Source organism: Choloepus didactylus (assembly GCF_015220235.1).
Source record: "Choloepus didactylus isolate mChoDid1 chromosome 23 unlocalized genomic scaffold, mChoDid1.pri SUPER_23_unloc10, whole genome shotgun sequence".
Lineage (NCBI taxonomy): Eukaryota > Metazoa > Chordata > Mammalia > Pilosa > Megalonychidae > Choloepus > Choloepus didactylus.
In genome coordinates this window covers 391,485-418,180 of record NW_023637591.1, presented here as the reverse complement: position 1 = coordinate 418,180, position 26,696 = coordinate 391,485, and the positions used below count along the sequence as shown (strand labels likewise).

Sequence of the window (26,696 nt, the reverse complement as noted above, 5' to 3'; positions counted from 1 at the left end):
GGGAGCCAGGCGCACTCCAGCACTCACCTGCACCCTCATTTAATCTACCCTCGGACCCAACACAGGTGCTACTGTCACAGCCATCGTGAGCATGGGGAAACCGAGGGACAGACCCGTTCAGTCCTCTGCCCAAGGCCCCCGGAGAGCACAGGGCAGGGCTGGGATTTGAACCCGGGACTCTGAGCCCCGGAGCCCGCGCTGCACACCCTCCCTGGAGCTGGAGTGACCTCCCCGAGCCACGGGGCCACCCTGAAGGCAAACGGTCATTCAGCGCCTTGGCTGAGGCACATGGCGGGACAAGCCCCACTTCCCCAGGGGGCTGCACCCTCCAGGCAGGGGGCCCGGGAAGAGGGGGAAGCCGCGGGCATGGAGTCAACCCCACCCGTCAGCTCACGCACCAGCCGGGCTGGGCTGCAGACAGCACCGCACACAATCCCCCCGCGCCCCCGAGAAGCTGCGGACCGACAAGGACGCTTACGGCCGTGCATCTCTGAGACAGACGCAGAAACCAGCAAACACCAAGTAGAAAGGGCTGGACGACAAGGAGACAGCTCGTCATGTTGCGTTTCACCCACTCATTCTAGAGGAGGGACGTGCTGGTTTAAAATTAAGCTTAACTTTTACAAAACCAATATGCGGACCTAGTTGTTTTTTTTTTTTTTTTTTTTTTAATTCAGTTTTATTGAAATATATTCACAAACCATACAGTCATCCATGGTATACAATCAACTGTTCACAGTATGATCATATAGTTATGCGTTCATCACCACAATCTATTTCTGAACATTTTCCTTACATCAGAAAGAATCAGAATAAGAATAAAAAATAAAAGTGAAAAGAGAATACCCAAACCATCCCCCCATCCCACCCTATTTGTCATTTAGTTTTTACTCCCATTTTTCTACTGATTCTTTTTCAATTTTTTAACTTTGTTTATCAAAAAATTAAAAACAAACAGGCAAACAACAACCAAAAAAACCCCACAACATTTCAAACAAAGCAATGGATTAAGGAAAACAAATAACCTAAAATAACTACTTTGCTTCCAATATGTTCCTACCATACCCCAAGAAAATTAATAAACCATGTCCAAACAGAGGAGTAAGAAAAACAAATAATCTAAAATAACTACATTGCTTCCAACATGTTCCTACCATACCCCAAGAAAATTAACAACCCCTAAGAAAACAAAGGAATAAGAGAAAAAAAAAAACCTAAAATAACTCTATTGCTTCCAACATGATCTTACTATATCCAAGAAAGTTTACAAACCATAATCATTCCTGAGCATTCCCATAACATTGAGATTACCCTCCATAGTTTATCTGTTCTTATTAGATTATCATTCCCCCTCCACTAATTGGTATCTCTAGGTCCCCTACATTCTACAGTATAAAACATTGTACATTTTTCACAGAATTCACATTAGTGGTAACATACAATATCTCTCTTTTTGTGCCTGGCTTATTTTGCTCAGCATTATGACTTTTTTTTGTTTTTTGTTTTTTTTTTTTTAATCTTCATTTCATTGAGATATATTCATATACCACGCAGTCATACAAAACAAATCGTACTTTCGATTGTTCACAGTACCATTACATAGTTGTACATTCATCACCCAAATCAATCCCCGACACCTTCATCAGCACACACACAAAAATAACAAGAATAATAATTAGAGTGAAAAAGAGCAATTGAAGTAAAAAAGAACACTGGGTACCTTTGTCTGTTTGTTTCCTTCCCCTATTTTTCTACTCATCCATCCATAAACTAGACAAAGTGGAGTGTGGTCCTTATGGCTTTCCCAATCCCCTTGTCACCCCTGATAAGCTACATTTTTATACAACTGTCTTCGAGATTCATGGGTTCTGGGTTGTAGTTTGATAGTTTCAGGTATCCACCACCAGCTACCCCAATTCTTTAGAACCTAAAAAGGGTTGTCTAAAGTGTGCGTAAGAGTGCCCACCAGAGTGACCTCTCGGCTCCTTTTGGATTCTCTCTGCCAATGAAGCTTATTTCATTTCCTTTCACATCCCCCTTTTGGTCAAGAAGATGTTCTCCATCCCATGATGCCAGGTCTAGATTCCTCCCCAGGAGTCATATTCCACGTTGCCAGGGAGATTCACTCCCCTGGGTGTCTGATCCCACGTAGCGGGGAGGGCAGTGATTTCACCTTTCAAGTTGGCTTAGCTAGAGAGACAGGGCCACATCTGAGCAACAAAGAGGCATTCAGGAGGAGGCTCTTAGGCACAACCATAGGGAGGCCTAGCCTCTCCTTTGCAGCAACCATCTTCCCAAGGGTAAAACCTGTGGTAGAGGAATCAACCCATCAAACCACCAGTCCCCTATGTCTGTGGTCATGTTAGCAACCATGGAGGTGGGGTAGGCGAATACCCCTGCATTCTCCACAGGCTCCTCAAGGGGGCACTGCAACTTTTTTTTTTCCTTGTTTTCTTTTTTTTTTAACTTTCCCTTCTTTTTTAAATCAACTGTATGAAAAAAAAGTTAAAAAGAAAACAAACATACAATAAAAGAACATTTCAAAGAGACCATAACAAGGGAGTAAGAAAAAGACAACTAACCTAAGATAACTGCTTAACTTCCAACATGTTCCTACTTTACCCCAAGAAAGTTACCTAATATAGCAACAATTCTGTGAACTTGCTCCTACTATATCCATCAGAAATTAACAGACCATAGTCATTCCTGGGCATCCCCAGAACGTTAAATAGCTTATTGTTCCCCCTTCCTTAATGGCTCTCTATTGCTAGTTCCCCTACATTCTACATTATAAGCCATTTGTTTTACATTTTTCAAAGTTCACATTAGTGGTAGCATATAATATTTCTCTTTTTGTGCCTGGCTTATTTCACTCAGCATTATGTCTTCAAGGTTCATCCATGTTGTCATATGTTTCACGAGATCGTTCCTTCTTACTGCCGCGTAGTATTCCATCGTGTGTATATACCACATTTTATTTATCCACTCATCTGTTGAAGGACATTTGGGTTGTTTCCATCTTTTGGCAATTGTGAATAATGCTGCTATGAACATTGGCGTGCAGATATCTGTTCGTGTCACTGCTTTCTGATCTTCCGGGTATATACCGAGAAGTGCAATCGCTGGATCGAATGGTAACTCTATATCTAGTTTTCTAAGGAACTGCCAGACTGACTTCCAGAGTGGCTGAACCATTATACAGTCCCACCAACAGTGAATAAGAGTTCCAATTTCTCCACATCCCCTCCAGCATTTGTAGTTTCCTGTTTGTTTAATGGCAGCCATTCTAACCGGTGTGAGATGGTATCTCATTGTGGTCTTAATTTGCATCTCTCTAATAGCTGGTGAAGCTGAACATTTTTTCATGTGTTTCTTGGCCATTTGTATTTCCTCTTCAGAGAACTGTCTTTTCATATCTTTTGCCCATTTTATAATTGGGCTGTCTGTATTATTGTCATTGAGTTGTAGGATTTCTTTATATATGCAAGATATCAGTCTTTTGTCAGATACATGGTTTCCAAAAATTTTTTCCCATTGAGTTGGCTGCCTCTTTACCTTTTTGAGAAATTCCTTTGAGGTGCAGAAACTTCTAAGCTTGAGGAGTTCCCATTTGTCTATTTTCTCTTTTGTTGCTTGTGCTTTGGGTGTAAAGTCTAGGAAGTGGCCGCCTAATACAAGGTCTTGAAGATGTTTTCCTACATTCTCTTCTAGGAGTTTTATGGTACTTTCTTTTATATTGAGATCTTTGGTCCATTTTGAGTTAATTTTTGTGTAGGGGGTGAGGTAGGGTTCCTCTTTCATTCTTTTGGATATGGATATCCAACTCTCCCAGCCCCAGTTGTTGTAAAGACCATTATGACTCAGTTCAGTGACTTTGGGGGCCTTATCAAAGATCAGTCGGCCATAGATCTGAGGGTCTATCTCTGAATTCTCAATTCGATTCCATTGATCTATATGTCTATCTTTGTGCCAGTACCATGCTGTTTTGGCAACTGTGGCTTTATAATAAGCTTCAAAGTCAGGGAGTGTAAGTCCTCCCACTTCATTTTTCTTTTTTAGAGTGTCTTTAGCAATTTGAGGCATCTTCCCTTTCCAAATAAATTTGATAACTAGCTTTTCCAAGTCTGCAAAGTAGGTTGTTGGAATTTTGATTGGGATTGCATTGAATCTGTAGATGAGTTTGGGTAGAATTGACATCTTAATGACATTTAGTCTTCCTATCCATGAACATGGGATATTTTTCCATCTTTTAAGGTCCCCTTCTATTTCTTTTAGTAGAGTTATGTAGTTTTCTTTGTATAGGTCTTTTACATCTTTGGTTAAGTTTATTCCTAGGTACTTGATTTTTTTAGTTGCTATTGAAAATGGTATCTTTTTCTTGAGTGTCTCTTCAGTTTGTTCATTTCTAGCATATAGAAACATTACTGACTTATGTGCATTAATCTTGTATCCTGCTACTTTGCTAAATTTGTTTATTAGCTCAAGTAGCTGTATCGTCGATTTCTCGGGGTTTTCCAGATATAAGATCATATCATCTGCAAACAATGACAGTTTTACTTCTTCTTTTCCAATTTGGATGCCTTTTATTTCTTTGTCTTGCCAGATTGCCCTGGCTAGCACTTCCAGCATAATGTTGAATAACAGTGGTGACAGCGGGCATCCTTGTCTTGTTCCTGATCTTAGAGGGAAGGCTTTCAGTCCCTCACCATTGAGTGCTATGCTGGCTGTGGGTTTTTCATATATGCTCTTTATCATGTTGAGGAAGTTTCCTTCAATTCCTACCTTTTGAAGTGGTTTTATCAAAAACGGATGTTGGATTTTGTCAAATGCTTTTTCAGCATCTATTGAGATGATCAATTGATTTTTCCCTTTTGACTTGTTAATGTGTTGTAATACATTGATTGTTTTTCTTATGTTGAACCATCCTTGCATGCCTGGAATGAACCCCACTTGGTCATGGTGTATGATTTTTTTAATGTGTCTTCGGATTCGATTTGCAAGTATTTTGTTGAGGATTTTTGCATCTATATTCATTAGGGAGATTGGCCGGTAGTTTTCCTTTTTTGTAGCATCTTTGCCTGGTTTGGGTATTAGATTGATGTTAGCTTCATAAAATGAGTTAGGTAGTGTTCCATTTTTTTCAATGTTTTGAAAGAGTTTGAGTAAGATTGGTGTCAGTTCTTTCTGGAAAGTTTGGTAGAATTCCCCTGTGAAGCCATCTGGCCCTGGGCATTTGTTTGTGAGAAAATTTTTGATGACTGATTGGATCTCTTTGCTTGTGATGGTTTGGTTGAGGTCTTCTATTTCTTCTCTGGTCAGTCTAGGTTGTTCATATGTTTCCAGGAAATTGTCCATTTCTTCTACATTATCCAGTTTGTTGCCATACAGTTGTTCATAATATCCTCTTATAATTTTTTTTAATTTCTTCAGGATCTGCAGTTATGTCACCTTTTTCATTCATTATTTTGTTTATATGGGTCTTCTCTCTTTTTGATTTTGTCAGTCTAGCTAGGGGCTTGTCAATCTTGTTGATCTTCTCAAAGAACCAACTTTTGGTGATATTTATCCTCTCTATTTTTTTTTTGTTCTCTATGTCATTTATTTCTGCTTTAATCCTTGTTATTTCTTTTCTTCTACTTGGTTTAGGATTGGTTTGCTGTTCATTTTCTAGCTTCTTCAGTTCATCCATTAGTCCTTTGATTTTGGCTCTTTCTTCCTTTTTAATATATGCGTTTAGTGCTATAAATTTCCCCCTCAGCACTGCTTTTGCTGCATCCCATAGGTTTTGGTATGTTGTGTTCTCATTTTCATTCATCTCTATATATTTAGCAATTTCTCTTGCTATTTCTTCTTTAACCCACTGATTGTTTAGGAGTGTGTTGTTTAACCTCCAGGTATTTGTGAATTTTCTAAGTCTCTGATGGTTATTGACTTCTAATTGTATTCCATTGTGGTCAGAGAATGTGCTTTGAATAATTTCAATCTTTTTAAATTTATTGAGGCTTGTTTTATGTCCCAGCATATGATCTATTCTGGAGAAAGTTCCGTGAGCACTAGAAAAGTATGTGTATCCTGGTGATTTGGGATGTAATGACCTGTAGATGTCTGTTAAATCTAATTCATTTATCAGATTGTTTAGGTTTTCAATTTCCTTATTGGTCTTCTGTCTGGTTGATCTATCTATAGGAGAGAGTGATGTGTTGAAGTCTCCCACAATTATTGTGGAAACATCAATTGCTTCCTTTAGTTTTGCCAGTGTTTCTCTCATGTATTTTGTGACACCTTGATTGGGTGCATAGACATTTACGATTGTTATTTCTTCTTGCTGAATTGCCCCTTTTATTAGTATGTAGTGGCCTTCTTTGTCTCTCAAAACATCCCTGCATTTGAAGTCTATTTTATCTGAGATTAATATTGCTACACCTGCTTTCTTTTGGCTGTAGGCTTGCATGAAATATTTTTTTCCTATCCTTTCACTTTCAGTTTCTTTGTGTCCCTGTGTCTAAGATGAGTCTCTTGTATGCAACATATTGATGGTTCATTTTTTTTGATCCATTCTGCGAATCTATATCTTTTAATTGGGGAGTTTAATCCATTTACATTCAACGTTAAAACAGTGAAGGCATTTCTTGAATCAGACATCTTATCCTTTGGTTTATGTTTGCCATATTTTTCCCTCTCTCTATTAATATCCTTTATTGTACCCATAACGAATCTCTTTAGTACTGAACCTTTCTCCAAGTCTCTCTGTCCTGTCTTTGTTTCTCTGTCTGTAGGGCTCCCTTGAGTATCTCCAGTAGGGCAGGTCTCTTGTTAGCAAATCTCTCAGCATTTGTTTGTCTGTGAAAAATTTAAGCTCTCCGTCAAATTTGAAGGAGAGCTTTGCTGGATAAAGTGTTCTTGGCTGGAAATTTTTCTCACTCAGAATTTTAAATATATCGTACCACTGCCTTCTCGCCTCCATGGTGGCTGCTGAGTAGTCACTACTTAGTCTTATGCTGTTTCCTTTGTATGTGGTGAATTGCTTTTCTCTTGCTGCTTTCAGAACTTGCTCCTTCTCTTCCGTGTTTGACAGTGTGATCAGAATATGTCTCAGAGTGGGTTTATTTGGATTTATTCTATTTGGAGTTCGCTGAGCATTTATGATTTGTGTATTTATGTTGTTTAGAAGATTTGGGAAGTTTTCCCCAACAATTTCTTTGAATACTCTTCCTAGACCATTACCCTTTTCTTCCCCTTCTGGAACACCAATGAGTCTTATATTCGGATGTTTTATATTATCTATCGTATCCCTGAGGTCCGTTTCAATTTTTTCAATTTTTTTCCCCATTCTTTCTTTTATGCTTTCATTTTCCATTCTGTCATCTTCCAGGTCACTGATTCATTGTTCAACTTCCTCTAGTCTTGTACTATGAGTGTTCAGAATCTTTTTAATTTGGTCAACAGTTTCTTTAATTTCCATAAGATCATCTATTTTTTTATTTAGTCTTGCAATGTCTTCTTTATGCTCTTCTAGGGTCTTCTTGATATCCTTTGTATCCTATACTATGGTCTCATTGTTCATCTTTAGTTCTTTGAGTAGCTGCTCTAGGTGCTGTGTCTCTTCTGGTCTTTTGATTTGGGTGCTTGGGCTTGGGTTATCCATATCGTCTGGTTTTTTCATATGCTTTATAATTTTCAGTTGTTTTTGGCCTCTTGGCATTTGCTTAACTCTGTAGCGTTCTTTTAGGATTTGTAGACCAATTGAAGTCCTTATCTCTAATTTATCAGATCTACAGCTTCGTGGAGTGCGCTTTCTCTAACTAACCAGCAGGTGGCATCCACGAGCCACCTGTTCTCCACAAGCCAGTTCTCCCCTGCTTTGCCTTTGTGGTGAGTGGGGGAGTGAGTCTTGTGGGGTCCAATTGGTGTACCAAGCTTGCGTGTGTAGTTGGTGTTGCCTGCCCTGTATATGGAGCGTGTTTCTGGGCAGTCAGGGAGGTGGGGGGTGGCTCAAACAATCAAATCTCCCTGGTGATCCTGGAGTTTTAAAGCTGCTGCAATAGTCTAATCCTTCAGTTCAGTCCTGCCACAGTTTGTCTCTGCCACTGACCCACAAGTCCTTGGTATTGGTGTATGGCTCCTGAGACTTTTGAGTGGGTCCCTCTTCCAGGCCGTGCACCCCCTGGTCCTCTGTTGAGGGATGACTGTGCTATATCACTGGTGAGTGCCATCCCCCCTGGGCGGTTCTGGGCTGCTGGGCTGTGTAGGGAGGCTCCCAGTCTGCTGAAATGATGGCTGAATGGGGCTTTGTTAATTCACACTCTCCACCTTCCCAACTCTTGGACAATCAACTGAGGTTGCAGGGAAGGCTAATGTCCACACCCAGTTTTGTGGTGTGTGCCTGTTATTTGAAGCACTTCCATCACACTGGGTTGTCTGGGGCAGCTCTGGGCTATGGGGCTGGTGAAGGGCAGGAGTGTTTCCTGTCCTCCAGGATGATGGCTATGAGCAGATGCCCCCCTTTTCTTGGGAAGTTGTGGTGTTTAGTGAATTTTCTCAGCCACTGGATTATTGCATTTTGTCTCAGAGCTCTCTTAGTTCTGCTCTTGTCTTGACCTGCCCAAATTGCAAGTCTTTGAAGCTTTCTGTATTGGGCTTCTTAGAGTAATTGTTTTAGAAAAAGAAAAAGGATTAAAAAAAAAAAAGGGCCCTCCTCACAGATCTAATGGGTTATTGACATGCTAAGAGACAAAGCAATTAGGGCCATTAAGGAAAGGTCCACAGTGCAGAGAGATCAGCTTTTCTTCGGGATTTGCATATGAGCCTCAGGGCCTGAGCTCTGCCCTTCCCCTTTCTATGTTCACCAGAACTCCAAAAATCCTCTGCTTTTATTTTGGAGTTTTTTGTGCTGTTTTTTTCTATGCCTGTCTCCTCTCTGCTGGGCTGGCTGCTCTCAGATTCTCTGGCGTCTGGTCTCAGTCTATCTATGGTTGGAATTTGGATCAGTAGAATGAGTTTCCGATAAGGGCTGCCGCTGCAGTTCTCCCTTCTCCTTCCCGGAGCTGACAGCCCCTCCTCCCACGGGACTGAGCCTGGCAGGGAGGGGTGTGGGTCCCCTGGCCACAGAAACTTACAGATTTTGCTGATCTCAGCAGTTCCACGTTTTCATGAGTGTTGTATGAAGTATGCCCAAAGTCAGATTGCTCTGTGGTGTCCAGTCCACGCTTTTCCTGGCTTTCTACCTACTTTCCTGGAGGAGTAACTAAAACATACAGCTCACCAGTCCGCCATCTTGCCCCATGTCCCATTTTATTTTCAAACACCCAAAAGACAGATGTGAGAGCCAATGCATTTATATAGATGAGACAGTATAGGAAGGTGGCACAGCTCAGCAACTGAACACAGCATGGGTGCCAGCACCTGAACAACTGGCTTCAAACCCCATTTAGAGGACACAGAAGGTAGGGAAAGTTATATAACCCCTTGGTGGTCAATTTGCTGCATTGTCATATGAAAATTTTAATAAGCCTTATTTATGAGTTTATGTTATGAGATTAAAATGAGAATATGCAAGTAAAGCCTTAAGAAACATGGCAGATAAGCCATAAGGACTCTAGAAGAGTTCAATTTTAAAGTTGGCAGGTATAAGCAATACATTTTGTAGTGATTGCCTCCAGCAAGAGTGCTCATGGCCCCAGGACAGGGGATGGTGTCAGGATATAAGTGCCCTGCTCTGTGATCTCCATGTCAGCCCTGCATGGCCACAATCATGAATGAGTGTGGAATCTCAGGAAGGAAGTGGAGTCAGTTACATCACTCAGAAAATTTCAGGGGTTTCAACTCACCTTCCAGGATCTGTAATATAGGACACAAGGTCCTTTATTACAGGGAAGAGATGGGCTCAAATCCTCATCAAAACTCCTGCCTAAAAGTGAATGCCTTGAACCAAATTATGATACAGATTCCCCCAAATGAGGTCCCTCTGAAGGACCAGATGATGTCCAAACTTTTGGTCATGTCATCCAACAATATTCACATTGTCATCTGCTTTAGGTGATTCTTTCCATGAGTCAGTTCACCACCCTGAGTGACCAGCACTCTGCTTGGCTCACAAGCTGGCTCATAAAAAAGGACAATGACAGCTCTGCTAATAATTAGCTTTGCCTTTAACTTACTATCCTGGCTGAGCACTGTCTGGGAAAGAGTCCCCTCTCCTATCAGAGAAGCCTCTATAGCCACAGCTGGAGACCCCACCCAGGAATCCCCTGAGCACCACCAGACCCTATTTCCCTTAGGCTCCATGAGCTCATCCGCTAAGGGGTTGTCCCTTCTCACCACTCTCCAAGGCTGCACTCAATTACCTGTGTCCTCACCTATCACCCATGGAAATCCCACCATAAAATCCCAGTCTCCTTTCTATTCTCTGCATCCAGATTGCAAATATTTGGTTGCATTCCATCATCCATATTCAGAAGAGTTTGCCCTGTAATTTACCTTTCCTCTCCACTCCCTTCCTGTGTTTGGCATCAAGAATCTCCTGATCTGATGAAAGTGTGACCCTGCTGTATATATTACTTGGAACCATGTGTACAACATTGGCATGACTTCTCTCAAGATTTCATAGAAATCAATGGAAGCCAGTGGGGTCTGAAGATTGATTTGTGAAAAATTTACTTTCCACATTTCTTGTTTTTTAATCAATACTTAATTTACATATTGTAAAGTTCATAAATTAAAAGTACACAGGTGGGTGGTTTATTGGGAATGTAAACAAATATATTGCTGACATTCTGATTGACATAAAAAAACATGTCCAGTCCCCAACAGCTGCTCATTTGCTGCTTCCCATCAGTACCCCCAGCAGATACCATATTTTGGATTTCTCTGTTTCTCACATCCTGTCAATGGCAGCACACAGTATGGAAACTTTTGTGTCTGGCTGGATATTATTTGTGAATATCATGTGAATTTCAAGTTGCTGCTGTGTAAATCAAAAGTTTTTTTTCCATTTGAAATGTCATGTAAGTAGAAATCATTGTAAGGATATAGCACAGTAAGTTTATTCCTTCTACATTTATACATGGTATTGCTTCCCCAGAGGAGTACTCAGAAAAATTCTGCTGTGAAAGAGGCTTTCCAGGACTTTGGGTGGATATAACAGCAATGCCTCATTCAGGCCATATGGGTACATGTAGCCAGGAGTGGGAATGCAGAGTCACAGGTGCACATACCTGTGATCCACACAGGAAAACTGTTTCCCAGAGTGGCGGACACAGTGTGCACCCCACAGCACATTGGGAGAGTTCCAGTTCCTCCAAATTCACACCCACCCTTGATGTTGTCCATCCCTATAAGCACGTGACTCTGGCAGTTGTAGGAGGCTCCCCCATTATATAGGAGACACCAGTCTCATGAATAGAACTTGCACAATTGACATATTGTACAGGTGACACCTTGTGCAATAGAACCTGTACCATGGACATGTTAGACTTGAGACACATATCCTGTATTTTTATTCCTCTCTTTTATAGTCTTACAAAGTTCAGAGAATGAGAATTTTCAAGCTAATGTTGTAATTGCATTTGTAAGCTGGCAATAACTTGAGATGAGAGAAAGCTCTCTGCATTTTTTACCATGAAACAGACTTGTAATTAACACTCTTAAGCAAACCATGGAACAAGATTTCTTCAAAATCTGACAAAATTGTATGTATTTATATAAGGATAGACAATCCACTAATAAGAAAGGATTTTAAAAAGAAACATTTGATTTAAGTTCAGCATTTATCTTACTTATATAGTCAAGCTTCCTAACCAATGAAACCTTAAAATTCTAATACGTGTTATTGTGGATAACATATAAAGAAAATCAACATCAATTTGTGATGTAAAACAGAAAGAAAAACATGGATGATTATTGACAATTTTTATAACCAGACAAAAAAGTAAAAGAAAAGAGAGGCAAAGGAAAGGATGAGGAAAGAATGGAGAAATGGATTCCTTGGCTTTCCAGCTAAGGCATCCTAAAGTGACAAGAAATAATCAATCTACAAATAAGTAAATACTAAAATCTAATTATGACACAAACTGGGTCCCATCACTTGACCTGCTTCTTTGTAGCACATCCTAAGTGCCAGTATCTTCTTCTAAGACCACGTACCTTCCACAGATCATTTATGCAGCCTCTGCATTTGCCATTTCTTGTATGAGATTTTACAATCTATTGGGGGACTTGATTGAATTCTAGGCAAAATATTTTGTTGTGCCTAGAACTCAATATTTGATTTAAAATCCAGCTCCAAAGCAACACAGTATCATTGAATGAGAGTAAGTTCCAAGTTTGAGGAAGTTGCCAATATTTTCATATTTAAACTGTTTCTGGGTCCTGTTTAAGAAATCACTACAGATCCCCAAGTCACAAAGACATTTTTCAAGTTACTTCTAAAACCTTTTAGTTTCAGGGTTGACATTTAGGTCTATCATACAACTCAAATTAGTTTAAGTGTATGGTGTGAAGTAGGCATCTAGATTCCTTTTGTCTTTCCCTACAGACATTCAATTGTTAAAAAGTCCTGACTTTTTGCTATTGAATTGCTTCTTATACTTTTCAGAAATCAAATAGCCATGAAAGCATGCACCCTTTTCTGGGGTTGCATTACTTCTTTCTTTTTCCCCTGTTAACCACATTCAATTACATAATTCAGTGCTGTTAATTAAATTCACAATTTGTATTACTATTACCACTATTCAATACCAATATTTTACTTCATCACAAATAGAAACACTGTAAAATTTAAGCATTAACTCCCTTTTCCTATATATTAACTTCCAGGCTTTAATTTTTATTCTTTTGAGTCAAAAGACTCATATCTTAGCATAATTTCTTAGAGAATTTCATAGGAAAGTTTTGTAAATTTCATAGGGACATTTACAGAAATAGGTACAGAGTAACCTGCAGAGGCCTGATGGGAAGCAGAGGTTGGGTGTGCCCTGGACAGTGAGATGGATTGGGGTCTGTGCTCCAGGAGAAGTAACATCCCTGATGTGCATCTTTTTAATAAGGGGTTACCCAGCTTCCCTACACCCACCTGATCCTACTCCATGTCTTTTGTGGAGATAGAACATCTTCATTTGTCTTCATTCATCATCATACATTCAGATGTTTAATCTCTTTGTGTCCCAGGCTTATCTATACATTGGCATGAGCAAGAAATCATCTTGGAATGAAAAAGTGAGGCACAAATTACCAGGCTGGACTTAGGTGGGTGATATAACCTGACCCTGGATGTCCCAGTGCCTGCTAGGAGGTCACAGAGAGAGTCACATGACTCCAAGGAGAAGTCTGTTGGCTCAACATCCCCAGAGCCACTGGGAAAGAAAGAACAGCTTCTGGAGCCAGGGTAGAATTACTAGATGTGGAAAGAAGGAGGGCAAGCAACTTGTCTGAGGAAGAGCTTGTTTGAGAAATAGTGGGTCCAGCTGATCAACCAGAAGCTCTCAGGACACACACATCTGTGAGTCATGATCAGGCCTTGGGATGGGAATGGGGATGGTTGCATCAACCATCTCCTTCCTCATTCATCATCTCCTTGGAAGGATAATTTGTCCCAAGAATCAAATTTGGCCTATGTAGGCATGATCAGGGTGGAAGATATTAGCAATTAGTCAAATTAAATATTAGATTGAATGAAAAGGAGAAGATATTTTCACATCCAGTGGTTCCAGAAAAATCAAGTCTTGGCTTTAGGAGTGTCAATAGAAGTCACCCATGTAAGGGAGACGAGGCCACAGGCAGTGATAGAGTGACTGCACCAGGTGGGAGAAGCAGAGGGGAGGTTTCTGTCTCCCTTCCCCATGAGTCTGAAGCTGTGTGTAAGTCTTAGAGCCCCTGTCCATGTCCAGCAGTAATAGTCAGCCTCATCCTCAGGCTGCAGCCCAGAGAAGTGCAGAACACCTGAGTTAGTTGAGGCATCTTTTGTCCAGAGAAGTGACTAGGGTCCCCAGAGCCCTGGTGCTCATCTGAGTCTGACTTGAATCTCAGGAGATACTGGGGAGGGCCCCCAGGCTTCTGCTGGAACCAGCATATCCAGAAGTCGCCCACACTGAAGCCACTGCTCAGGGTGCAGGTGAGTCTCACAGACCTTCCTGGGGTGCAAAGAGGGGGGCAGCTGAGTCAGCACAGGCTGGGAGAGGGAACCTGCAGACACAGACAATTATTATTGATGGAGCAGAGGTCAGGGGTAAGCTGCTGGGGATCTGAGCCTGAGTCACTGATGCACACAGGAGGGATGGCCTGGGTCCCTGAGGCCTGGCCCCACCTGCACAATGGAGAGGAGTCCAGGCCATGGTGGACACAGGCCCTGAGGCCCTGAGCTGAGGATCCCCTGCCCTAACCTCTCTTTCATGCTGGGGGCAACAGGGAGGATGGGCTGTTTATGGAAATTTATTTTCCTCCTGGTGATTCCTGCTCTATTTTGAGTCCTAACCTAGGTCTGATCCTGGTTCTTTAGAATTAGTGGCCTGAGGGTGAAACCAAGGTTTTCCTCTAGTAGGGGCCATGGAAGAAGCACCTGCTGGAACCTCTGCAGAGCAGCTGGCAGGAGTCTCTTCCTAGCCCAGAGTGATCGAGCAGAGTTCCCATCAGCAAACAAAGGAAGAATTCCCCAGCCCTGGAGCCTTTGGGGGATTGCACAGGGGTGGACAGCCCCTGTGCATTTTCTGGGAAAGACCCACAATGCCACCTGCTGCCCACTGATCAAACTTCAGTCTCTGCTGAAACATTGTGGAGGCCTCAGCCTTGTTGCCTGTTGACTCTCAGTCCCCAAATACCATGCACAATGCTGCCCACTGTGCCCCAAGAGAACAGTCATTAATAAAGGGCCTTTCTCACTGAGGGGCTCCTGTAACAGGGGAAGGAGCAGCTGTGGGCACATGGCCATGTTACAATACACATGAGGATCAAGGGAGGGAGAATGCAGAGGACTCTGGGTGCTGAGACCTGAGCAGCTCATTCATTAGGGGGCCCACAAAGGAGGTGCTTGGGGAGGTGGATCTGCATGGGCAATGGGGTCCTGCCACTAGGCAGAGATGCTCAGTCTTCTATAAGAGGCACAGGGTCCTTAGTGGGTAGCAGAGGGACTCATCCAGGCTAGAAGGACACCCTGGGTCTCTGAGCCCTGTTCTCACCACACAGTGAGAGAGTCAGTGAGGCAGACAAGGTGCAGGGGACAAGGTGCACATTTTGGGAGCTGCAGACTTGGCATGGTTTGGGGATGGACACAGGGTCAGCCAGAGGAAAGGCATCTGTGCTTGTAAGGCCCTTCCAAGATGGGTAGAGCAGGGCATGAAAAGGCTTTTCTCTAAATCTCCAGGGTTCTTAGGGGCATTTTTTTGGGTGTGTTTGTGAAGGGAGTGACTCTCACAATGGCAGGGACCCCACACAATCCTGGCTGGGGACCTTCTGCTCCTGGTCATTTCCCCTGAGGATATTCACATGGAGCACAGAGGAAAAGGGAATCCTTTTGTGCACCTGGAGGCATCAACAATGGTGAATTGCTTTAAACAAAATAGGAGCTAAGATTTGAAATTTAAATAGAAAATATTTTTAAATGTACCCTTAGCTGAGGATCATTTCAACAACTGGCTAAGCCAGAGCTGTGGATTTCTGCATCTTCACTCTACAAGCTCATTGTTGAAGGGGGAATCTGCATAGATGAGAACATGGGCCCCTGGAAACACTTTCCTCTTTGAAATAAACACAAGTGCAGACTACAGAATAATTGTGCTGGAAACTTTTAACAAGGAGAAGATTCTCCTCTAAATTTAACATGACAATGAAATTAAAATAACTTTTATTTATACACATCACATTCCAAGGACCTGGCATATTTTCACATGAAATTAACAGCATGTTAAAGAAAGATTTAAAACTGGGCAGGGAGAGTTGGGGGGATCCAAAATGGTGGAAACATTTCAAAAAATAAATCTTTCTGCTTTTAATTTACAAGAAATTCATAAATTTTGATTTGAAGTGGGTCAACAGGATTCTATTACCCACACGGAGAATTTGCTAAACTTAAGTAGTACAAAAAAAAATTAGCTAATGCCCATCTGCAGAGTTACCAGGGATATTTACAGGTTTGACCCAGTGACAGCATTTTATTTCAAATTGATGTATTCATAGGGTACAACATCCAATGTCCAGGCCCTGTTCTGGGTTCCCAGAGGCCTGGCCCTGACCCCTGGTGGTTTTGTGCTCCTGGAGTAGAGGAAGGACATGAGGTTTATCTTTCCAGGGGCATTTCTGATGTGGAGGCACAAAGCAGATCCCGAGGGCCTTGACCACCTTCACCTTCTGATTACTCACTGTTGGGGGAGAATATAAATATATGCAATATTCTGTAAGACTCATTGTGTGTTGTCTTCTGGATGGGTTTTACCTTCAGTTCCAGGTCCCTTATGGATAGAACTTTGTAATCAATTCTGCCTCATCATTTATATTTTTTCAAATCACATATGGCTTCTTTGACCCCAACAAATAACTTTATTCACACAGATGTCCCTTAAGTTACAATGCCTCAGACATTCATACACATTAAGGGGATGAACAGTGTTCAAGGAACTTAAATATAACATATCATACCAATCCAGTAAACCAAGTACAAACACTATTCATATAAAGTTGTTCATGCATAGGTTCTATATTACCAGCTTCTGTGCAAATAAAGAAAATAAAGAAAAATAGATTTAACTAGTATTTGAAACTAACTTTGTGCCTGGGTTAGAACATCTTTGACACCTAACTCTGTCCCATGTGAAAGTTAGGTCATTGAAACAGACTCTGTTACTCCACCAGAAAGAGGGAACTGGGGACAAAAGACTACTTTAATGTCCCTAATTCCTCTAGTGTCCTCTTAAAATTAAAGATATGGGGGGGGCTTCTCTTCTGTTACCCCCTGTAATCTTATGGGGCCTTGGGCAACTGGTGACCATATCAGTGCTCAGTGGTAGCCTCTGCTGGGGCTAGGGGGGCTGATGGCGGTGGATTAATCTCTTGATAATGTCTGTGGATTCTTGAAGTTGCCCAACCCTAATGTCACACCTACTGGTTACTTTTTGAAGGAGGCATCTCTGCAGACATGAGCCCCTCTTGCCCCACTCCCATCCAGGCCCCCAAAGCCTTGGAAGGGCAGAACCAGAGACCTGTGTTGTCCTGAAGGCTGTGTTGTGGCCCAGTGTGGGAGACTGGCAGGGGCAACACCTCTGGGCCTCGACTTCCCCAAATCCAGTGACCCTAAGACCTGAACAAGGCAAGCATAGCTGCTCTGAAGTTGCCAACTCCTAGAAGACTCCCAGTAGCTGAGTCTGTCTGGGAACTTCCAGACAGGCCCAGAAAGGGGAAATGAGTCAAGGGGAGTGATAATCCAGGAGATCCACTTGGAGTAAGAGACACTGGTGCCCATAGATGAGGGAGGAGGAAGGATGTATGAGCAGGAACAGTGGTGGAAGGTACACTTGGTGGTCAGGTCTGGAACCCCAGGCAGAGCAATGCAAAGGCAGAGTTAGGGCCCCTCCTTAGATGATGGAGGCCCAAATCCTGCTTTTTCAGCCTCCAAGAGATATCATAAAGCTAAATTCCAGACATCTAACCTACCAAGATCTGTTTTCTAAAAAACATAGAACATCCAACAACACAAAAAGAAAGATTCCCACACTGCCAGCTCCTCCCTTAGAAAGAAACTAAAGCAAAAGTAATAATCTTAATTACTCCAAAAACTGGTTTTCTAGTAGATGGCTGATAGATAAAGGGGCAGAGAATCTTGAAGGAAGGGAATGGGAGTGGCCAGGAATGTCCAGGGACAGGAAGGCCGTGAGGAAGGCAGTGAGTGGTCCTTAGCACCACAGGTCAGCGAGCAGAGGAATGCAGTGTGCCCCTGCCCCTCACATCTCAGCCTTCACTCACTCAGGGGCCACCACTGGCAGCCCCAAAAGGAGGCTCCACCCAGTCCAAAGAGTCAAACTCTAGCTTACAGGACACCCACCTCCACCCAGCATTGGGCATGTTTCTGCTCTAGCTGTAAGCAGGGTATTTCTTAAGTAAACATTTCATATACTCCCTCAGAAAGGCAGTCATTGAGGGGCAAACAACATCTGTGTGGGTGGAGAGAAGTCCCAGTCTCCTATCCTAATGCCTCTGGGATAAGGGGATGCTAAGACCCATGACTTTAGCCCCCAAGGCCCACAGAGGGTAAGATGGAGCCAGTCTCAAATGAACAGGTTAGAGGTAAGATCTGCCTCATCTCTGTTATTTATGGTTATTAGACTGGGTATAAATGTTTGCTGTTTCTCTCTTATTAGTCTTTAGGGTCTTCCTGGGCAATATATGTAAAAATAGCAGTTATGGTGCCACAGTACCCAGGGGCTATGCTTTAATGTGATTATGGATAAATTTATTAACCCCTACAGTAAAAGCATCATAAGGTTGGAAACTATGGGGCTGAGGGTCTCTGTCCCATGTCCCCATCTGTCCCTGCCCCTGTGATCAGCACTTCCATGCACCTGGCAGTAATAGCCTCATCCTCCAGCTGGAGCCCAGAGAAGAACAAATATGCTGCATTGCTTGAGACATCCTTGGATCCAGAGACTCCCCCAGGCTCCCTGTATCCCTGCTGCTGGGCTGAGTGTGAGCAGCACAGGAAGGACCAGGGGACACTCCCGGGCCTCTGCTGGCCCCAGTCCATGTTCCCCTGTGAGCACTGAGGCCACTGCTCAGGGTGAGGGTGAGTCTGGCTGTTGTCCCTGAGTTCCTGGGGATGCAGAGAGGGCAACTGAGTCAGCACAGGCTGGGGAGGAAATCTGCACAGACAAGGCACAGTGATGGGCAAGGGGAAGAGTGTGGCTGCCTGGGGTCTGAGCCAGAGGGGCTGAGGTAGTCTAGGGGGCTACCCTGGGTCTCTGAGGCTTGTCCCTACCTGTGCAGGGGGAGAGGAGCATTAGGAAGAGAGGGGTCCAGGCCATGGTGGGCATGACTTTGTGTGGCCCACAATGAAGGAGTCTGCCCCAGGCCTCTCTTATCCCCTCCCCATGGGCCTCCAGAGGGGGGAACCTCTTAGGAAAATTCAGGCCCACCTCCCCTCTGACCCAGCCCCCCTGATAGAGCTAGATTCTAGACCCTGAGCAGGGCCTGTGGACAGGGAGGAAGACTGATGCTCTAGTTCAGCCATGAGTGGGGCCCACAGGGAAGCAGCTGCTGGGACACACAGACCCCTGTGCAGGACACTCTGCCAGGCCCAAAAAGGACCCAGCCACTGGATCCCCACAGGGATCTCAGCACTGGAGCCTCCTGTCAGCTGAGAGTTACCCAGGTGTGAGCACCCATTCTGCAGAACGCCCAGAGCCCCATCTCGGCCTTGGGTCTAACTCTCCCTCCTTCTAGACCTGGGAGCCCTGAAGCTTTGCTTCTCTTGGACTGCTCCATTCCCCACCTTCACATGAGTCCCTGACTCTTTTTCTTTTACACGGGTCAGAGTAATCCCTAGAGGCCCCCATGTCTGTCATCCGGGTGTAGCTGTCACTGACAGGAGACTTGCTCTGAGGGACACATGTGAAATCATGACCTGGGAGCCTGCCAGCTGCTCTGAGCTGAGGGGAAAATGGCACAGGAGCAGAGAGCAGAGCAGGACCCCCCATGTGGAGCCCACAGGGGAGGTGGTGTTTGCAGCGGCCCCTGAAGTGTGAATTGAAGTTTGCTGAGGGGAAAGAGATGTTCATAGAAGAGAAAAGAAAGGGAAAATGCTCACCCTTTCCAGAGCAAGGCACAGGCAGGAGATGCAAACTGTCCATGGGCTGCTGCAGAGGGTTAAGAACTGGATGTGGTGTGGGTATGTGGGGACAGAACACAGGAGGCCAAAAAAGAACATGAAAATATGCTCCACATCATTAGCCATCAGGGAAATATAAAACAAAACCACAATGATACAGCATCTCTCACCCACTGGAATGGCTGCTATTAAAAACACAGAAAAGTGCAAATGTTGGAGAGAATGTGGAGAAATAGGAAAACTAGTTCATAGTTGGTGGGAATGTAAAATGGTGCAGCTGCAGTGAAAAACACTTGGGTGGTTCCTAAGAAAGTTAAGAATAGAATTACCCTGTGACCCAGCAATCCCCCTAAGTATAGATCCAGAAGAATTGAGAGAAAGAACTCAGATGTTTTCACATGAATGTACATAGTGACATTATTCACAACTACCAGATGAAAGCAGTCTAAATGTCCATCAACCAAGGAAAGGATAAACAAAATATGGTGTACACACACAATGGAATATTATTTGGTTGTAAAATGGAATGAAGTTCTGATACATATGACAACATGATGAAGCCTGAAGACATCATGTTGAATGAAATAAGCCAGACACAAAAGGACAACTAATGTTTGATCTCACAGATATAAGATAATTAGAATAAACAAATACACAGAGTCAGAAACTAGAGTATAAGTTACAAAGTGGTGGTAGGAAATAAGGAGTTAATGCTTAAATTGTGAAGAGTTTCTATTTGGGGTCATGGAAAAGTTGGGGTAGTGGATGCTGGTGATGGAAGCACAACATTATGAATGCAATCAACAGCACTGAATTATATATTTGAATGTGTTTAAAAGGGGAAATTTTAGGTTGTACATACATTGATGGAGTAAAAATTAAAACAAAAAGACAACCTAAGACTACACAACAGAAACAGGAAACCCTAATGTAAACCATGGGCTACAGTTAATAGTACAACTATAACATTGTTTTATCAATTGTAACAAATATGCCTCACTAACATAAGATGTTAATATAAGGGGATGGGCAATAAATGGGAACTCTGAATATTTGCATGATTTTTCTGTAAACCTACAATTTTTCAAAAAAATAAAGAAAAGAAAATGAATGAATGAAGGTTATAGCTGATACGTCCATTTTATGTCTCATATAAGCTTTTCTGTGAAATCCACCTTAATTTTTCACTTGTTTTGCAGGTGGAAATTCTCTCTTGCAGCACACAGCTGGGTGCTAGAAATGGCCCCAGCCTCCCTGTCATTCCGTCTCAAGGGCCCCTCAAAGATGAACTAGAGTCTCTTATCCCAGGTTCAAGCACCTGTGAGAAGAAATACATGTGTCATGTTCCACATCATCTACAAAATTTATGTGGTCCCAGAGTAGCTCACAATGTGTACAATTTGTAAGAGAACAAATAAATGTTCAAAATTCATCAAGCATTTGAACACCCATCATATTCTGGTGTTAACATTAGAGTTTGGAAATCATCCTTTTGAGATGTGTAAACATCTACCAAAGCTAATTAAATGATGCCCCCCAAACAAGGAGATCTGAAAAGGATATTCAGAGAACAGTAAATGGATCTGTCAGGATTGCAATATGAATGCTATCAAATGTGTATTTTCCTTCATAGTGTTCACTGTGGAATAATTATAAATATCTGGTTTATGAGGAAAAGACACAATTGCTGGTATATGAATATATATGTATATGTATATGTACACATGCATACGAATATATATATATATAAATGTTCTATGAAATATTTTGTATCCATGATAAAATAATACATGATGATGTGTATGTTGATGTCCCTTGAATAATACAATTCTTACTGGAACTGTCAGCATTCCTCATTTTCTCTATCCCTTTCCATATTTTGCAGCTTCCATTCCCTTCCCTCATGACTACTGGCATAGAGGGAGGGAGGAAGCAGAACCTTGGAGGAAGCACAGTGGGGAGAGGGGTGCACACTGGAGATGTGCTGCCTGGGACAGACTGCAGGAGGCATGTGGCAATGAACTACTGGACATGGGAACACTGCCTGGTGCCCTCCCTTCCCTCATTCTGCTGTTAATCATTTCTATTCTCTCTTCTCACACCTCCTGATCAGGGTTGAGCTATTCTGAGCATAAGAAGAGGTTTTGGTTGCTTCCCCATGGGGTAACTACCCATAGAGAGAGTGCAGTGATACTCAGCCTCATCCTCAGACTGAGCCACCATGAAGGTAAGGGTGACTTTGTTCCCAGAGATGGAGCCTGAAAAGAGATCAGGGATCCCAGAGAAGTAGCTGCTCATGGTATGGATAAGAATCTTGGGAGCTGGACTGGTGTCTGCTGGTCCCAGCTGAGGTTGTTAACATTAGAGACCCAGAGCTGAGGCTGCAGGTGAGTGTGACCATCCCTCCTGGAGACACTGACAGTGATGGCTCCTGGGTCACCAGGTCTGAGAATCTGCCCCTGTAACCAACAGCAGAGACACAGTTGTTGTGGGAGGCAAGGGGTCATCCTGAGACATCTGCTTTCACCTGAGCTCCCCAAGAATGCAGAGTCCTTTCTGCTCACCTGAGCTGAAATCCAGGAGCCAAGAAGAAGAGCCTCCTAGGCCATGGTGGGGACACCAGCCAAGACTCACCCTCAGGCTCTTCAGCTGCAGCTCAGTGTCCTTGGGGCCTTTTCAGACCCACCCAGACCACCTGGGGGAGAAGATTCTTCATGAGAATCTGCTTCCTCTCATTCCTGCTCCACATTCACCCTGATGTGCCCCTGGGAAGGATCTTCAAACAGACAGATGCAGGGACCTCACATGGACCATTTTTTTCCCAAAACTAACCTCATCACTGTGAACATTTTCTTCCCTTCCCTGTGAAATCACTTCATGTCTTTTTTTCTCTTTCCTTTATTTTAAAAAAAGTTTTTTTAAAAATAATGCAGAATTCTAAACTCAGAGCTTTTATAAGAGGAATATCACTCCTTCAGCTACTTTCTCCATAAACAAGTTGCAAAACACCGTGTCTGAAGTATTCTGAAAGCAAGGAAACTAGAAATGGGACTAAAACAATGAAAACAAGGAAAATTTAAAAGGTTAATGGCATATTTTTTTATCATCATTTTATTGAGATATATTCACATACCACGCAGTCATACAAAACAAATCGTACTTTCGATTGTTTACAGTACCATTACATAGTTGTACATTCATCACCTAAATCAATCCCTGACACCTTCATTAGCACACACACAAAAATAACAAGAATAATAATTAGAGTGAAAAAGAGCAATTGAAGTAAAAAAGAACACTGGGTACCTTTGTCTGTTTGTTTCCTTCCCCTGCTTTTCTACTCATCCATCCATAAACTAGACAAAGTGGAGTGTGGTCCTCATGGCTTTCCCAATCCCATTGTCACCCCTCATAAGCTACATTTTTATACAACTGTCTTCGAGATTCATGGGTTCTGGGTTGTAGTTTGATAGTTTCAGGTATCCACCACCAGCTACCCCAATTCTTTAGAACCTAAAAAGGGTTGTCTAAAGTGTGCGTAAGAGTGCCCACCAGAGTGACCTCTCAGCTCCTTTTGGAATCTCTCTGCCACTGAAGCTTATTTCATTTCCTTTCACATCCCCCTTTTGGTCAAGAAGATGTTCTCTGTCCCACGATGCTGGGTCTACATTCCTCCCCGGGAGTCATATTCCACGTTGTAATGGCATATTTTTAATAGCTGTGTATAATCTTTATGAAATAGGTAACTGGCCAAAATATAAGGTCTTAAGCCAAAGATTCATTTAGCATACACTACATAATACAGTACTCCACCTACCTCAAAAGGTTTTCAACAGATTGAATGTTGCTAGGACTGGAGAAAGAGTTTTATGATACTGGTATCATCAGAAGTCATCTTTGCCTCATGATTAGTCAATCCTCTTCTGTTAGGCAGAGTCCTCTAATTTTAACGAATCATAAAAGTCAATAATTAGAACAAGCATATGAAAGTCATATCCTAGAGTGTCCTTCACTGGTTTATTTCCATTGGGCAAGATTAAACTACCTCAAGTATATTAGTAGGTTGTAACTTGAACATAAAACAGAAGAATCCAGGAGTGCACTTAAAATTAGGAGGTAGGGCAGAGCAAAATGTATGTCACTAACTCCATGTTAGCTGAGGGCCAAGAAAGCCAACAAGATTACATGTGCCAAGTCTCCTATCTATAAGCAAACTGAAAAGCAAGTGGATTGATCCAGTGCTTGATGATCAGAGAAAACTATGAAGAACTAGAGGCAGAGATGACAGAAGAGACCCTTCATGAATGTTTGTGCTAATTAACAATAAATATTAACTTTAAAATAAGATTAGATGTGAACACAAGTGGAAAACTTAAAAGAGATTTTAACACATTATATGTCTAAAAATAACACAAAAACCCCTGCAATTTCTTCCATGTTTCTATGAGTGGTTCAAATGCTCAGAAGTATATATCAGTCTTAGAGTCATTAAAAAAAGGAAACTGAAACATCTGGAAATATTAGGTGGAACCACAAAAAATTGCCATTTTTGTACACTAAAAATATCAAAGATCAGAATTTCATATGGCTGAACCAAATTAAAAGTGTGCCTTATTAACTGAATGCCAAGAATAAAAACCTGAAGAAATTCTCTCTCGCTCTCTTTTTTTTTTTTTTTTTTTTTTTGTGGTTTCAAATGGGGTTTACTTTATGGATGAGTATTACTGAAGCAGGAAGCATATTTTTAACATTCTATACTAAATTTATGCTTCAAGTCACACAAAAGTGTGATTATTCAGTACCCACTTCAGCCTGAAAAGAAAAGTTTCTGTTTATAATCATATCTTTTGTTTTTTGTCATGACATCTATCCCTAAGAAAATTCTATGCCCAATAGATCCTTCTTGCTTGATCCCAGAACTCAACTATTAATGGTAAAACTTCAATCATTTCATCCTTTTGGGCCCATTTACTCCCCACTTCTCAACCTATAACCAGTTTTCTCCTAATGACTCCAGCCTTTCCCGCTGCCCTAACTTCTTCCAATATTGACTGGTTAGAGGCACATCTGCCCACCCCAGGCTTCCCTCATCCTTTTCCTTTCAATATACCGGTGATCTAACCTTTCCTGCAAAGTAGCGGAGATTTTTCTGAGGCTTATTAGGCCATTTGTCTTTACATACACATAAGCGCTGCTATTTTAAACAATGCATGCTACATTCTGTCACACAACTTTCCATTTTTGCCACATTTAGATCTTTGTGGATTTCTCAAAACCAATTTCACCTTCGAGGCATCAACAATGGAATTTCATGAATTAGGATAATTTTGTAGGGGAAATTGAGCACAACTCCAATTTAAATATTAGAATAATAAAGGTACACATTTATACTGAATACATTTCATGGTGGACTGACAGTTTCTATCTGGCACAGAAAGCACAGTGCTCTCTGTGACAGTATTTCAGAGGTTCTTCTTTAAAGAATGTAACTTCCTAGACTCAGGAAATGCCGAGGGCCTGAGTAAGATCTGTCACACTGTTAAATATTAAGAAAGTAATTTAAAACAGGAAGAGGAGCTCAAACACACCTTCTACAATTCTGTCGACAGAAAGTTAATTTCAGAAAAGTGCAGGTACATTTCCAATTTCCCTTCTATTGGGTCTAATCATTTCCCACCTTTCACTTTTGGCAGTCCTACATCTTTGGTGATGTCACCAGCAGACTCAAACACCAGATATTTCTGATATTCCATTGATTTGAACTACCCAGCAAAACCATCCATCCCGCATTTACATACCTTGAATTTGCTATTTCCACTTCAGTTCTTGCTGTGGTGGCTGCCTTTTGTGCACCTTCAATTACTCTGTCCACCTTCTCCGTAGTTTTTGTGTTTCTTATTGGTATAAGCTGCTTCATTACTCCCCCGACCAGAATATTATTTTTGTATTTTCCCTCTTCTTTGGCGCTGTCAGGAAACACGGTACAGCCATATCCATGCCTCTTGTTATTTGCCCACATGCCCTCCTTGCCCTTGGAGCGCTCCCTGAGGCCGAAACCATTGCTTCTGTCGTTCTTTCACGCGACCATGTAGGTTTCCGTGGTGGTGGCATCGCCGTGGTCTTCCACGGGGCAAAAATCTCAATCCACGTCGCCGAAACTAATTGAAGATTTGGCATCGCTGGAACACTTCTGCTCATGGGCACATCGCTGCGGACCCAACTGCGCTTGCCAGAGAGGGAAAATTTAGATTCTGACTTTCAAAGTTTCATACTTCTGAGAAGGGAGCCTGTTCGGAAGAGGCCGCCCTTCTTCCCGGCTGAGAGGTCGGCGTGGTGGGGAAGTTGAGCCCGAAGGTGCCGCTGCGTCGTGGAGCGCGCGGCCATTGCTCTGCTCCTGGCGCAGCGAGGCCCGGGAGGTGCGGGCGGCGAGCGGGTCACCGTGGCCAGGCCATGGGGTTCTCTGTGGCGCACGCCGCAGCCATGCCCCATGGCGCCGGCCCGCTGGCCCAGGTAGGTGCCTGCGTCCCGATAGGTCTCCACGCAGTATCCGCCTTGCAGCCGGTTACTCCAGGCACCCTCGCAGCGAGGTGGGGTGCAGAGGCTTTGCCGGACCCCACAGAGCCCCCTTGAAACCACGTGACCACTCCTTCCTCCCACCCCACGCCCCGCACATCCGCCTATTCTCTTTCACCACCCCCAGCCAGTGCCGCTTGTCTTGCGCCCAGTAGCCCTGGGAGGTGTTGTCGCTGGGCCACATCGAAGTCCTGCGACCAGAGACCGGGTATTCGCCCTGGTCCCTGGGCCCGGTGCAGACGCCATGCTCGTGCGCCCTGCCCTCTTCCCGGCCACCGCAGTTGGTGCCGCCTTCGTGGAAGTCAAACCTTACGCCTGTCAT

At 42.9% G+C, this 26,696-nt stretch overlaps 1 pseudogene; it reads right to left on the bottom strand.

Annotated features, from left to right (window-relative positions):
- Window positions 1–263: 263 nt before the first annotated feature.
- On the bottom strand, window positions 264–26,696 carry LOC119524949 (annotated as a pseudogene).